The sequence below is a fragment of the Miniopterus schreibersii genome (genome assembly GCF_964146895.1).
Source record: "Miniopterus schreibersii genome assembly, chromosome: 11".
Classification (NCBI taxonomy): Eukaryota; Metazoa; Chordata; class Mammalia; order Chiroptera; family Miniopteridae; genus Miniopterus; species Miniopterus schreibersii.
In genome coordinates this window covers 71,585,919-71,600,425 of record NC_138111.1, presented here as the reverse complement: position 1 = coordinate 71,600,425, position 14,507 = coordinate 71,585,919, and positions in this window count along the sequence as shown.

Genomic DNA, 14,507 nt, shown 5'->3' with positions numbered 1-14,507 from the left:
ATGGCTAAGTGCCCTCCACTGTCCATTCTCTCCTTCCTCCACCCTAGAAGCCCTGAACGTTAGCCGGGAACATGGGTGCCTGGAGTAGAAAATCCCTCTCCCCACCTTCCTCACATCTGGATATGGCCATGTGGATGAGTCCTGGCCATATATGTGAGTGAACGTGTCCAGCAACTTCTGAGATGTGTCTTAGAGTGTGGGGTGCACCCTTCTTTTTCTCTTCCTCCTTCCCGCTGGCTGGGATGCAAGCGCGACGGCTGGAATTAATGCAGCCACCTTAGAGCACTGGGTGGAGGCTATGTGTTGAGTCTGGAAGAGCAGGAAGATAAAGGGAGCCTGGGCTTCTGACTGCATGGAAATGCCACAACAACCCTGCCCTGCTTGGCTCAGGCATTCTCTACATAGTAAGAAAGAAATATCTTTCTTGCTTAAGTAACTGGTACTTTGAAGTTTGTGTCACTCATAGTCACACTTGTCATATGTGACATAGCAAATAAGGTACCTGGCTCATGGATTGGAAAAATTAATATTGTTAAAATGACCATATTACCCAAAGAAATTTACAAATTCGATGCAATCCCTATCTAAATACCAATGATATTCTTCTCAGAATTAGAACAAATAATCCTAAAATTTGTATGGAATTACAAAAGACCACAAATAGACAAAACAACCCTGAGAAAGAACAAAGTGGGTGTATCACGCCCTCTGATCTCAAACTATATTGCAAAGCTATAGTAATCAAAACAGCCTGGTATTGGCACAAAAGCAGACACATAGATCAATGGAACAGAACAGAGAGCCCAGAAATAAACCCACACCTATGTGGTCAATTAATCTATGATTGAGGAAGCAAGAGCATACAACAGGGAAAAGACAGTCTCTTCAACAGTGGGTAGGGAAGACTGGACAGATAATTGCAAAAAAAAAAAAGAGAGAGAGAAACTGGACCACTCACTTACCTCATATACAAAAATAAACTCAAAATAAATTAAAACCTTAAATTTAAGACCTGAAATCCCAAAACAGAGGTGGTGAACTATTTTATATTAGTCTGAGTAATATCTTTTTAGATATGTCCTCTCGAGCAAGGGAAACAAAAGTAAACAAATGAGACTTTATAAAATAAAAAGCTTCTGCATAGTGAAGGAATCCATCAACAAAACAAAAGACAACCTACTGTGTAGAAGAAGATATTCACAAATGACACATATAATGAGGGGCTAATATCCAAAATATATAAGGAATTCATACAGCTCAACAACAAAGAAGTAATCCAATCAAAATGAGCAGAGCACACGAAGGGACGCTTCTCTAAAGGGGACACCGATGGCCAACAGACACGCGAAAAGATGCTCAGCATACTAATCATCAGAGAGATGCAATTAAAACCACAATGAACTTTCAACAATAAAGGTAAATTTAAAAAACAACAACAACAAAAAACCACAATGAGATACCACCTCACACTAGTCAGAACGGCTACTATCAAAAAGTCAACGAACAACAGTCATGGTGAGGGCGTGGAGAAAAGGGCGCCTGGGGCACGGCTGGTGGGAACACAGACGGGTGCAGCCACCATGGGAAACAGTATTCCTCAAAAAATTATAAATAGGGCTATCTTATTGCCCAGCGATTCTGTTCTTGGATATATATCCAAAGGAACTCAAAACACTAATTTAAAAAGATATATGCACCACTATGTTCACTGCAGAATTATTTACAATAGCTAAGATATGGAAGCAACCTAGGTATTCATCAACAGATGAATGGAGATACGTGGTGCATACATCCAAGGAGTATTTGTCAGCAATAAAAGTTAATGAAATCTTGCCATCTGTGACAACATGGATGGGTCTAGAGGTTATTATGCTAAGTGAAATACGTCAGAGAAAGTCAAATGCCATATGATTTCTCTTATATGTGGAATCTAAAAACAAAACTAAAACAGACTCGTAGAAACAGACCAAAGGGATGGTTACCAGAAGGGAGGGGGTGGAAGATGGGTGAGAAGGGGAAGGGAATATAGTCAGTCGTATTGTGATAAGTTTGCACGGTGACAGGTGATTACTAGAATTAGTGGGGTGATCACATTGTAAGGTATAAAATGTGAAATCACTATTTGATATGCCTGAAACTAATATAATCAATATAAGATTGTATACCAACTATACTTAAATTTAAAAAGAAAATTAATTTAAAAATAAATAGAGATAAAGTACCTGGCCTAGCTCCTGGCCGGTCGCAGACATCTCAGCTGCGCATCTAACCCAGTCACACAGCTCTGACTGAGGTGGGGTGGACATGAGCCGGGCCTGTGACCTGGGAGAGGAATGACCGGGAGAGACCAAGTCCCGCTCCCCTGACACCACCACATGCTTTTCTGACCATACGTTCTGTCGACTGAATTACATTTTCCTCTGGTTGATCTTAGAGTGACTCTTCATTTCCTGACCACCTGCTCTCCGGGTGGCAGGAAAGTCCTCCTGGTGCCAGAGGAGAAGCAGTCCAGAGGTGGAAATGTCCTGTGGATGTCCCAGGAGCGGAGGATGGGTGGCGGTGTTCCCAGGGAGGCCTGAGGGTCACGTCACACACAGCAGCCAGTGCTGCCAGCCGGGTCTCAGCCCCAGGCCAGGGCCCTTCCCCCTCTGGACCCTTGGAAAGGTAGAAGAAGGTCAGCGGAGAGTGAAGGGGTCTGTGGGCAGCACGTGGGAGCATGCGCGTGTGTATGCATGTGAGCATGTAATTGTGTGTGAGAGGCAGCAGGAGTTGGGGGTGGGGGGCCAACCGTGCTCTTACCCCTGAGGCCACTGGCAGGACAGCGTGGGTGGGGCTCAGGTCCTTTTTCTTCTGAGCTCCAGGAGCTGGGTGAGCCTTGGGGGCTCCACCCAAGCCTTCCCACATGGCCTTCCTGGGCTCCCCCTCCTGCACCTAGCGCAGAGCAGACACCCACGACACATCGGCACACTGCCGCGTGCTGGCTCAGGTTCACAGCAGCACCATTCACAAAGCCAAGAGGGGGAAGCAAGTGATGGGAAAAGAAATGTGCTCCATACAGATGGACAATCGGACAGTATTCAGACTTAGAAAAGATGGGCATCTGACCCATGCTACAACATGGGCGAACTCTGAGGACATTATATGCTCAGTGAAATAGCCAGTCACAGAAGGACAGATTCACAGAGACAGACAGTAGGGCGTGGGTGCCAGCGGCTGGGGGACAGGGATGGGAGTTAGTGTCTAAAGGGGACAGAATTTCAGCTTGAGGGTGAAAAGCTCTTGAGATCTGTTGCACAGCAATGAGAATACACTTAACACTACTGAGCTCTGCACTTAAAAACGGTTAAGACAGTAAAATGCACACATAGATATCTCCTATCTCGTTGGTCACAGGCCTCAGAGAGTTCCTCTGTGGCTGTACTGGGGGTAGGGACCTGCACAGGACGTTTACACAGTGAGGGAGTAAGCACTGAAGAGATCTAAGAAAGCCCTGGGAACCCTGGGACTGAGAGGCGACTGGCTTGGAAGGGCCTAGGCCTCCATGGAAAGGGGTGCCTGAGTTCACGAGACATCAGGGAAGTCTGCTGGTTCTGGGGCCCAGGCTGGTCTGCAGCCACCACAATGCAGGTTCTCGCATGCCTGGTGGTCAGGCACATGGTGGGTGAGCTCAGGGCACCAGGATGTAGGCCACAAGCCTCCAGCTCAAAACCTGTATCAAGAAGCCGTGGAAGGTGATCACCAGGCCAGGGTGGAGCCGCCAGGTGGCAAGAGAACAGCCTTCCGAGCACGTGGCCGGGCACCCGATGTCCCCTCCCCATGGCACGGACCCTCAGGCAGCAGAGCTCCTTCCTGCAGAGCATTTGCCCCAGCACCTGGTACTGGTAAGCCTGACACGCCCTCACCAGGAGGGGCAACGTCACCACAGGTTGGCTTGAAGGGTGTTTGGAGCTCAGAGGCAGTGAGCTGTACAGTGATCTCGGGAGAGCAAGAAGCCTCCTGGACAGGATGCCAAAAGAAACAACCATAAAATCTGATAAACTGAATTTCATAAAATTTAAAACTTCTGCACATCAAAAGACACCATTAAGAAAATAATAGACAATACAGACTTGGGAAAATATTTATAACACCCATACCCCAAAAGGACATGTATGCATAATATATAAAGAATTCCTCAGAGAAAGATAAATACTGTATGATCTCCCTTATATGTGGAATCTTAAAATAACAACAACACAAAATGCTCATAGATACAGAGAACAGATCATTGCCAGACATGGGGGCTGGGAGAAATAAAATTTTTGAGAATTAAAAAGGAATTCTTCAAAAAACCAAGGCTAAAATGATGAATAACCCAGATTTCTACATGAGCCAAAGATGTGGATAGACACTTCACCAAAGAAGATATGTAAGTGGCTGAGCACAGGAAAGTGTCCTCAAGGCCACTAGTCATCAAGGGAGTGCTCATCGCAACCTCGGCCAGACACCTCTGCAAGCCCATCCGCGGGAGGGGCCATCGCAAAGCTGCGACTGCCCTCTGATCTGCAGGCTGGACCCTGGCAATCCTGGGAGTGGCACTCTGCCCACCGCTCCCGCAGTGGGAGCTGTTTCCCAGGACACAGCCTCGAGACGGCCCTGTGCTGATGGGACATCTGGACACTATACGGGACTGACCCAGGGAAGGCCTCCATGTAAACTTTAAGGTTCTCGCAGGTGAGTGCAGAGGGGTCCTCGTCTTGAGGCAGCCAAGACGAGCCTTGTGCGTAAGTCCCACTGCTTGTCAGACCTGCTGTTACCGACCTGAGGCGTCTGTGGCTTTCTTCATCCCTCCTGCCCTGTGTGCGGGGCCCGTTTCATAAACCCACGAGCGGTCCAGCTAGGAGCCTTGGAAAAGGAGCCTCCTCGGGGGAAATCCCGAGCTGGCCTTCGGCCTCCGTGTGGGAAGGGTGGCCCTGTGTTACACGCCGGCAGGGCACCCACGGAACACAGTGAGCGGTGGCAAAGAAGGGAAACCAGTGACTGCCACCTGGGCTGCCATCGACCGTGGGCAGCTAGGCTGGCACCAAGGCCCAGCTAGAAACTCGAGTTAGAAAGTTGAATGAAGAGCCGAGATGAGAGACAGACATGGGCTGCCCGCCACCTGCTGGCTTCGGGCTGCAGCTAAGGTGGCAGGTGCTGTTCTGCAGAGCTCGGGGGGCACACCTGCTGCGCTCTGAGGGCCAAGCGCCCTGGCCAGGCTTGAGGAGGACACCGAGAGGCGGAATCCCCGGGAGCGAGGCGGGCCACGGGGAAGACGTGCGGTGTGATGGGCGGTGGGGCTCTTCAGCCCCGGCACGGAGGGGATTTTAGACAGCAGGCACCGGACTTCTGATAGCAGAGAGAGTCTCCAGCGCTCCCAGGAGAAACCGTGCGTTCTCTCTGTCCCTTGAAGCTGTAAATCTTGTCATGCTTTTGAAATGGTGAACATCCCAGGTGATAACAAAAATACTGCCCACGATTGCCTAAAACTGAAGACAGTGAGGGAGGTAGAGGCTTTTTAAAGCAGACGGCTGCCAGTGCGGCTCAGCTGGCTGAGCGTCATCCTGATCGATGTTGCTCTCACATCGATATTTCACTCTCTCTCCCTCTCCCTTCTCTTGTCTCTAAAATGAGTTAAAAAATATATTTAAAATAATAAAATAATAAAATAAAGCACAGGCTGCTATAGAAGCTCCTTTTCCCACAATATAGCCCACAGTCTCCATAGGATGACTCATCTAGGGCTCAAGCTTTGGAATAAATGCTATGGGGTCTCTGTGTGTGTCTGTTTGTATGTTTATGTGTATCTATGGATACATGTTATGTGTACGCAGTGTTTTTCTACCTCCAGAGAGTATTGCCAAAATTAATTTGTAAAAAAGCTCTATTTAATTGGCTTAAAGAAAAATGAGCTGTAATGTCAGTGGTGTACTTACGTAAAACTGAAACCGAATTCTTTTCCATCTGCTAGAAGGACAGAGTATTCCTGGACTATTGGTCTTTCCTTGATGCGATTATGAAAAGCTTTTCTTTCTTTTTAAATCCTCACTCGAGGATATGTTTTTATTGATTTTTTAGAGAGAAAGAGCGAGCGAGAGAGAAATATCGATCAGTTGCCTCCTGTATACACCCTGAGCAGGGTTTGAGCCTGAAACCTGGGCATGTGCCCCAGCCTGGAATCAAACTGGAGATCCTTCAGTGCACGGAATGATGCTCCAGCCCACGCACCAGCTCACCAGGGCAGGTATTTCTTTCTCGTTTCAGTAAGCTGCCTAGGAAACAAAGATTCCATGTTTTAGTAAATTTCCTGTGCCCCTGTTGTCTTTGTCAGGTGTTCCCTCACTTAACAAAACTGAATTCGTTCTCAGCATGGAAAGAGCTAAGTTTTCATACAACTATATAACTTTCTGCATTTGCCTTTGAAGTCTTTGTCACTTTGGTTACATGGATAACTAAATATTGTTTCACTGTGACCTATGAAGTGTTTTAAACCTTTTGATATTTTAGACAAACTTCCCCAAAATCAAAATCTATTTGAAGTCTTGTTGATCTTGAACTAACTTTGAGATTTTTCAGAGGGCCATGGACCATCTCAGAAGATGTATTCTCTCTCCTTATAAAAGAGAGATTTTAGCCCGGCCGGGCGTGGCTCAGTGATTGAGCATTGACCTAGGATCTAGGCGATCGGGGTTCGATTCCCGGTCAGGGCACATGCCCGGATTGCGGGTTGCATCCGATCAATGACTCTCTCATCATTGATGTTTCTATCTCTCTCTCCCCCTCTCCTTTCCTCTCTCTGAAATCAATAAAGATATATTTTTTTTAAAAAAGAGAGATTTTAAACTAGGCTTATTTGGTATGTTAAGTTACATGAAAAGCAATATCAACTAAAATTAATGCTAAACTTTCTTTACGGTATATTTATATGAAATTCTTAAAAATTTGATATTTCCTGTTCATATTAAACTGCTATCAGTCACAATTCTAGTTATTAGTTTAAAACTTATGTCACAGAAATAATCAAATTTCCTTCTCAATTGCAATATCATGAACTCTCATCAGATCTCTAACCACAGCCATGTTCAGTCTCTGTCATTTGTGGACAGTTTCTGTTGTACTCACACGCTTTTGCAAAAGTGCTTCATCTTCAAAAGATTCATGGAAAGACTGACAAGTACAGATTTCTGGTAACTAAGATCATCTGGCCTTCAGGTGAGAGGTGCAACAATGACCTTTCAAGTGCTCCCCCAAGCTCCCTACACAGCCCACGACATGCCATGGGTGGTGGCCCAAGTCCTGGCCCTGTCCTGCTCCCCTCCTCAGGACCATGGCGAGTCGCACTGTCGGGTGGTGCTCACAGGTGGAGACCTGCTTCGGATGCAGGGTGCTCTGCAAGCTCTGCTGGGACATCTTCGCGGTGGGGCTGGGCGTGAACCACAGAAAACTCACAGCCCAGGCACCTCCAGAAGGTTTTAGGAGTTGTACAGTTGGATGGGACGCATGTTATCCTAGAAGTCCATAAGGGAAGGGAAAAGGGGGTGCAAGCCTTTGTGGGGACTTGGGGTTTGGAGGACCTTTATCCCCCACCTGGCATGATGCCTCTGCCCTGATGCCGCCGAGGGAGGAAAGGCCAGGTGTGGGCCTGGGGATCAGAGCAGTGAGCCACCTTTGAGAAGGAAAAAGTGCCAACAAAGCAGACTGCAGCTCTGGGCCTCTCCCACCAGGGCTGCTATTCAGGTGGGCACGGGCGGGCACTGTGGCAGAGGCAGCAGAAGGGAAGGGTGTCCCAGCTGTGGAGGGGGCAGGAGCCCGCGTGCCCAGGGCAGCAGCTGCCAGCAGTGCACACAGCTCTCCTCCAGGTGGAGCCTCTTGGGAAGGAATGAACCACACCCCCAGCGGGCTGAGCAAGCGGTTTGCCTGTGACCACTCCCGAGCCCTGGCTGGAACCCTGTGTACTGACCGTTGGGCTGTTCTAAAGGAATTGACCCTGTTGCTCGGACAGTGGAAAGCCGAGGGGTAAATGGTCATGGTTGTGACTTGTGGGGTCAGGATGTGTGGGGAGACATTGGGGTCTGCCTGCGAGAGCCTGAGGCAGTTCTGTTTTCCACATCCTGGTTCACGAGGCACCGGCACTCTGGCCATCCTGAAGCTGATGCCCTAGGTTGGATTTGACCCTAGCAACGGACGCTTCAGCCGACACAGCAGACTGGGTGAGTAGAAAGAACAGGCACCACAGTGCCCGGGGGAAGGCGCATTGTCAGGGATGCTGATTGCCTTGAGGTACAGGGATACGTTCATGCTGCAACAGCTATTCTATGTGCTGTAAACAACGCCCCAGGCAACTGCCAAAGGAGTCCTGAGCCACCCACTGGAGTCCCCAGCTAGTGAGGGGTGGCACATGGATTACATTGGCCCCTCCCTCTGGGTGAGAGCTCTAAACATGCCCTGGTTTGTGTGACACGGTGTCTGGCTCAATCCAAGCTTTCCTCTGTCCCCGTGCAAACTAGGCTGCCATCGTTAGGGGATTAGAGAAGCTGAGTGTCATGTATAGGTACCCTCATCAAATAGTGATTGGGCTCACATTTCAGAGGTCATGATGTGCAAGACTGGGCAAAGAACAGGACACTGAGTGGAGGTTCCCTCCCCCTATAACCCACTGGGCAAAGAACAGGACACTGAGTGGAGGTTCCCTCCCCCTATAACCCACTGGGCAAAGAACAGGACACTGAGTGGAGGTTCCCTCCCCCTATAACCCACTGGGCAAAGAACAGGACACTGAGTGGAGTCCCCCCCCCCCCCCCATGACCCCTGAGCAGCAGGGTTGGCCGGAAGAAGACAGAGAATTAAAGCAGCAGATGAAGACACTAGCAGGTAAAGCCACCTCAGCCAGGTGGACCAAAGCACCGTCCCAGGCTTTCTACATTAGAATGACCAGCAGTAGGGCCTGTTGTCACATATGCCATTCTTGGACCCCTGCCAAGATGCCCAGCACTGAAAGATTAGGAAGTCATGGGAGACTGAGAATGTGAAGCCCGATCACACCTGGGAAAGGTGACAGCTACTGGAATTAGCAATGAAACGTCCCACTGGATGGATGAGTTACTTTGCCACCCTGAGCAAGGGGAAATTGCTCAATCTCCACTGGGATCCCATTGCCGGGCTGCAAAGCCAGACCCCTTGGAACACACCACACCTGGAGGGAACATGCACCATCAAAAGAGGGGAGACAGGGCCTGGGGAGGGGCCATGCAGCAGAACTCCACACTGTAGAGCTGGCTGTGGAGGGGGCTGATCGGTACACCCAGCAGTGACTCTGAGAGGGCCTGCAGCCCCTGGGAGAACGTTGGGCAGAGAGCCTGACAGTGGCTGGTCTTTGTGCCTGGGGAGGGGGAGAAGAGAGACTGGGCTTCCCTACATCACTTCTACCTCAAGCACACTGACGGTGCCTTACCTCCAACCTGAGAATCTGCTAGATCTGCCCGGTTCTGCTAGGATCGGAGCCAAATGGTGCTGGTGCCAGGCTAGCAATCTGTGCTGGTAGGGCTGCCTGACGGCACAAGGGACACAGACATTTGGCCAGTTGGAGCCTGGGCGGAGGCCCTGCCCAAGGGTGGTGGCTGCGCAGAAAGATTAAAGAGCCAAGAGGGGCTGATTTTTGTTTTGTTTCTGTTTTTTATCCCCTCCTACTGTGAGTGGTGGCAAGGGAGTGCCAGAGAGCCAGGCAGAGCTGAGGTGCTGCAACAGTGTTTTTCCCGGGTGGGTTTTGGTCCGGGAGAGAAAGGGAGGTGTGCTGGGCCTTTCAGCAGTATTACAGGCAAGCAGATCCGAGCTCCCTGGAGAGTACAGCCAGCCAGCAGCCAGCCAGCAAGGCCCAGGGAAAAAGGAGAAGTGCCACTCCCACTCCTACAGATCATAAGCACAACCCCAATGAGAGTCTGCTTAACCCACACGGGCCAGGTAGCAGATACCCCCGCAGAGTGAAGATCCCTGGGGAAGGGAGAGCAACTCAGAGCAGGGACATTCAAGCGGTGAGACCTGAGGCAGACCCAGTCTCTGGGCTTCAGAGGACACACCCACCAGACTGTTTGGGGCTCTACCCTGCCAAGCGTCAGACTGGTGGCCGAAAGCCAGGCAGGCACAGCAACTGACATTGACTGCACCAGGGAACCTACCGGCAGGCCTGTGACCTGCACACCATGGGGCCAGTCTAGCCAACATCTGAGCCACGTCTAGCCAGTGCCACAAATAGCACATCCAAAGAGTGAACACATGATAGGCACCAAAATCTGTGGAGCCGAACTCCACTTTTTTCTTTTTCTTTTTCTTTATTATTTTGTATATAACCTTCTCTTTATTGCTTTTAGATTTCACTTCGTTTCTGCTTCTCACTTTCTCTTTCACATCTCTCAGTTCTCTCTTTCCTTTTCTCCATTAGCTCTTTCTTTTTTTGCTTTTTAAGTTATTATTACTCCATGGGGTATGTATTTCTCTGTCCTTGTCTATTCTTGTTTTTTCTTTTCTCCCCCTTTTCTCTCACATTATCCTCTCTCATTTTCTTCTTTCTGCTCTAATTCTTTTGGTCTCTTGTATTATGATATTTCCCCCTTCTTCCTCTCCTATTTTATTATTATTTTTTGTTGTTGGAGGGGTTGTTTTTGTCCTTTTATTAGCTTTTATTGTGTGTGTGTTCTTTCCAGTTTTGTCTTGTTTCATCTTGTTTTGCTCTGTCAGCACCTGTATAACAGCTGCCACGACATGGTTGAGGTTGAGCCTCATAGTCAGTCAGCCCAAGGACCAAGCCCACCCACGAAAGGGACAGCAGCCATCACGAGCCAATTACAATAAAAGGACCCACATAACCCACACAAGGGACATTTCTAAAGCACCTAGATCAGAAGATCAAAAAGACTACATCACTAGATCCCACAAGATAGCCACTACAGAAGGCCACCCCACCAGGACTGGAAGTCATAGCAGACCTACCTAATAAACATAAACAAGCAAGAAGAGGCAGCCAAAATAGGGCAACAATGAAACAGGTCCCAAATGAAAGAACAAGGGAAATCTCCAGAAGTAGAGTTAAATGAAATGGAGATAAGCAATTTATCACATATAGAGTTCAGAGAAATGATTATAAGGAATATCAACGACATAAAAAAAGACAGAAATTATGAAAAACAACCAGTTGTAAATGAAAATGGACAAAACAGAAAGAAAGAATACACTGGAATGAATAAACAATAGACTAGAGGAAACTGAAGATTGAATCAGTGAATTAGAAGACAGGGTAGAAAAAAAATCACTGAATCAGAGAACCAAAAAGAAAACATAATTAAAAAACAGGAGAACAGTCTAAGGGAGCTGTGGGACTACATGAAATGTAACAAGATCCGCATCATAAGAGTACCAGATGGAGAGGAAAGTGAGCAAGGGTTAGAGAACCTGTTTGAAGAAATAATGGCAGGAAAATTCTCTAACCTTGTGAAGAAAAAAGTCACACAAATTCAGGAGGCAAAGAGAGTCCCAAGCAAGAAGAACTCAAAGAGGCCCACACCCAGACACATCATAATTAAAATGCCAAAAATTAAAGACAAAGAGAGAATCTTAAAGGCAACAAGAGACAAGTAATCTGTTACCTACAAAGGAGCTTCCATAAGGCTGTCAGCTGACTTCTCATCAGAAACTCTACAGGCTGGAAGGGAATGGCATGAAGTATTCAAGGTAATGAAAAGCAAGGATCTGAAAGCAAAACTATTCTCTCCAGCAAGGCTATCATTCAAAATAGATGGTGAAATAAAGAGCTTCCCAGGCAAAAATAGGCTAAAGGAGTTTATCACCACCAAACCAGCATTGCAGGAAATGTTAAAGGGACTGCTGTAATAATAAGAAGAAATAGAGAAACATAGGCATAAAGAATTAAAATGGCAATAGCTAAGTACATATCAATAATAACCTTAAATGTAAATGAATTAAATGCTCCAATCAAAAGACATAGGGTAGCTGAATGGATAAGAAAACATGACTCATACATATGCTGTCTACCAGAGACCCACCTCAAAGCAAAAGACTCGCATTGACTAAAAGTGAAGGGATGGAGCCCTGGCTGGTGTTGCTCAGTGGTTAGAGCTTCAGCCATGCACCGAGGGTCATAGGTTCGATTCCCGGTCAAGGGCACACATCCCAGGTGGCAGGTTTGATCCCCCGCCTCATTCGGGGCATCTGCTGGAGGCAACCAATTGATGTGTCTCTCTCACACTGATGATTCTCTCTCTCTGTCTCTCTCTCCCCTCTCCCTTCTATTCTATCTAAAATATCAATGGGAAAAAATATCCTTGGGTGAGGATTAACCAAAAAAAATTTAAAATAAAATAAATAAAAAGATTCTGAACAGCAAAATAAACCATGAGCAAAACAAAAAAGAAACCCATCCTATGGGAGAACATATTTGCCAATGATTCATCAGATTAGGGGTTAATCTCCAAAATATATAAAGAACTCATACAACCCAACACCAGGAAGACAAACAATCCTATTTAAAAAATGGGCAAAGGACCCGAATAGACACTTCTCCAAAGAGGACATACAGGTGGCTAAGAGACATATGAGAAAATGCTAAAGGTCGCTAATCATCAGAGATGCAAATTAAAACCACAATGAGGTATCACCTCACACCTGTCAGAATGGCTCCATCAACAAATCAACAAACGACACGTGCTGGCGAGGGTGTGGGGAAAGGGGAGCCCTGGTGCACTGCTGGTGGGAATGCAGACTGGGGCAGCCACTGTGGAAAACAGTGTGGAGGTTACTCAAAAAAATTAAAAATGGAGCTGCCTTCTGACCCAGTGATCCCACTTCTAGGAATATACCCTAAGAATCCTGAAACACCAATCAGGTAGAATATATGCACCCCGATGTTCATAGCAGCACAGTTTACAGTAGCTAAGATCTGGAAACAGCCCAAGTGCCCATCAGTAGATGAGTGGATAAAAAGCTGTGGGACATTCACACCATGGACTACTACGCAGCTGTAAAGAAGAAGGATCTCGTACTTTTTTTTTTTTAATATATCTTTATTGATTTCAGAGAGAGGAAGGGAGAGGGAGAGAGAGAGATAGAAACATCAATGATGAGAGAGTCACTGATCAGCTGCAGCCCGCAACTGGGCCTGTGCCCTGACCGGGAATCGAACCCCGATCTCCTGGATCCTAGGCCGACGCTCAACCGCTGAGCCACCCCCGGCCGGGCTACCTTTTGACAGCATGAAGGGAACTGGAGAGTATTATGCTGAGTGAAATAAGCCAGGCAGAGAAAGACAAGTAGCACATGATCTCACTTATATGTGGAATCTAATGAACAAAATAAAATGGCAAACAAAGTAGGACCAGAGGCATGGATGCATGGAACAGACTGGCAGATCTCAGAGGGGAGGGGTGGGGAGGATGGGAAGAGATAAACAAAAGAACTTATATGTAAATATGCACAGCCCATGGACACAGACAATAGTGCTGTGAAGGCCTGGGGTGGGGCTGGAGCCAGGTGGAGGGGGACAAAGGGGGGAAATGGGGGATGTCTGTAACAATCTCAACAATAAAAAAAATACAGAGGGGAGAAGGTAGGAGTCCTGGTCTGGCATGTCCTGCCTCCAGCCCATCTCCTCACTCTTGACGGTGGTCCTTCCCCCAATCAACATATATGGTTTGTACAACCAGGTTAGGTCCCTAAAGCTGCCAACCTCCCTCTCCTCAAGGCCAGGTGGGCGCATGCTGTTTCCCATTGGTATGATCCTTTGGCCACCACCTTTGTTCCCTTCATTGGCCTGGAGGACATTAGAGCGCACGCAGGAGCTCTGACTAAATGATGCCCAACAACGCCTATTCTTTTAAACTCTGAACTGTGTCTAATGAGAACAGCCATCCTCCAAAACAGAATGGCCTTGGTCCTGCGCTATAATCCAAAGAGTGCTGTGTATTCAGACCTGACGAGTCTGCATGATCTTTATTAAATCACACGAGGACACAAGTGAATGCCCTGAGTGGTCCCACTCCCGCCTAGGGGGCTCACTGAATCAGTGGTTCAGATCATGGGGCTCTTGGTGGAAAGAAACGGCTTGGAGAAACACTGCCATAATCTGACACATGGCTGTACTGTTCTGTGCAGCCAGATGGCTGCCGAAGGAGCCTTCTCCGTGCTGCTGAAAACCCCCGCTGACAGCTTGGAGCACCTCGCTGAAGAAGGGACGCTCAGGGTCGGAGAGCCCGTCACGAGGGGTAAAATGCGGAGGAGGTCGTCAGGACACAGTGCTGCCCGACTGGCGAGTGACCTGGCAACCAAAGGCTCCTCACCCCTCCCGTCCTTGGGATGACGCTCTGCCCACCGCTCCCGCGGTCGGAGCTGTTCCCAGGACACAGCCTCCAGAGGGCCCTGTGCCGGGGGGACATCTGGACACTATACGGGACTGACCCAGGGAAGGCCTCCATGTAAACTGTAAG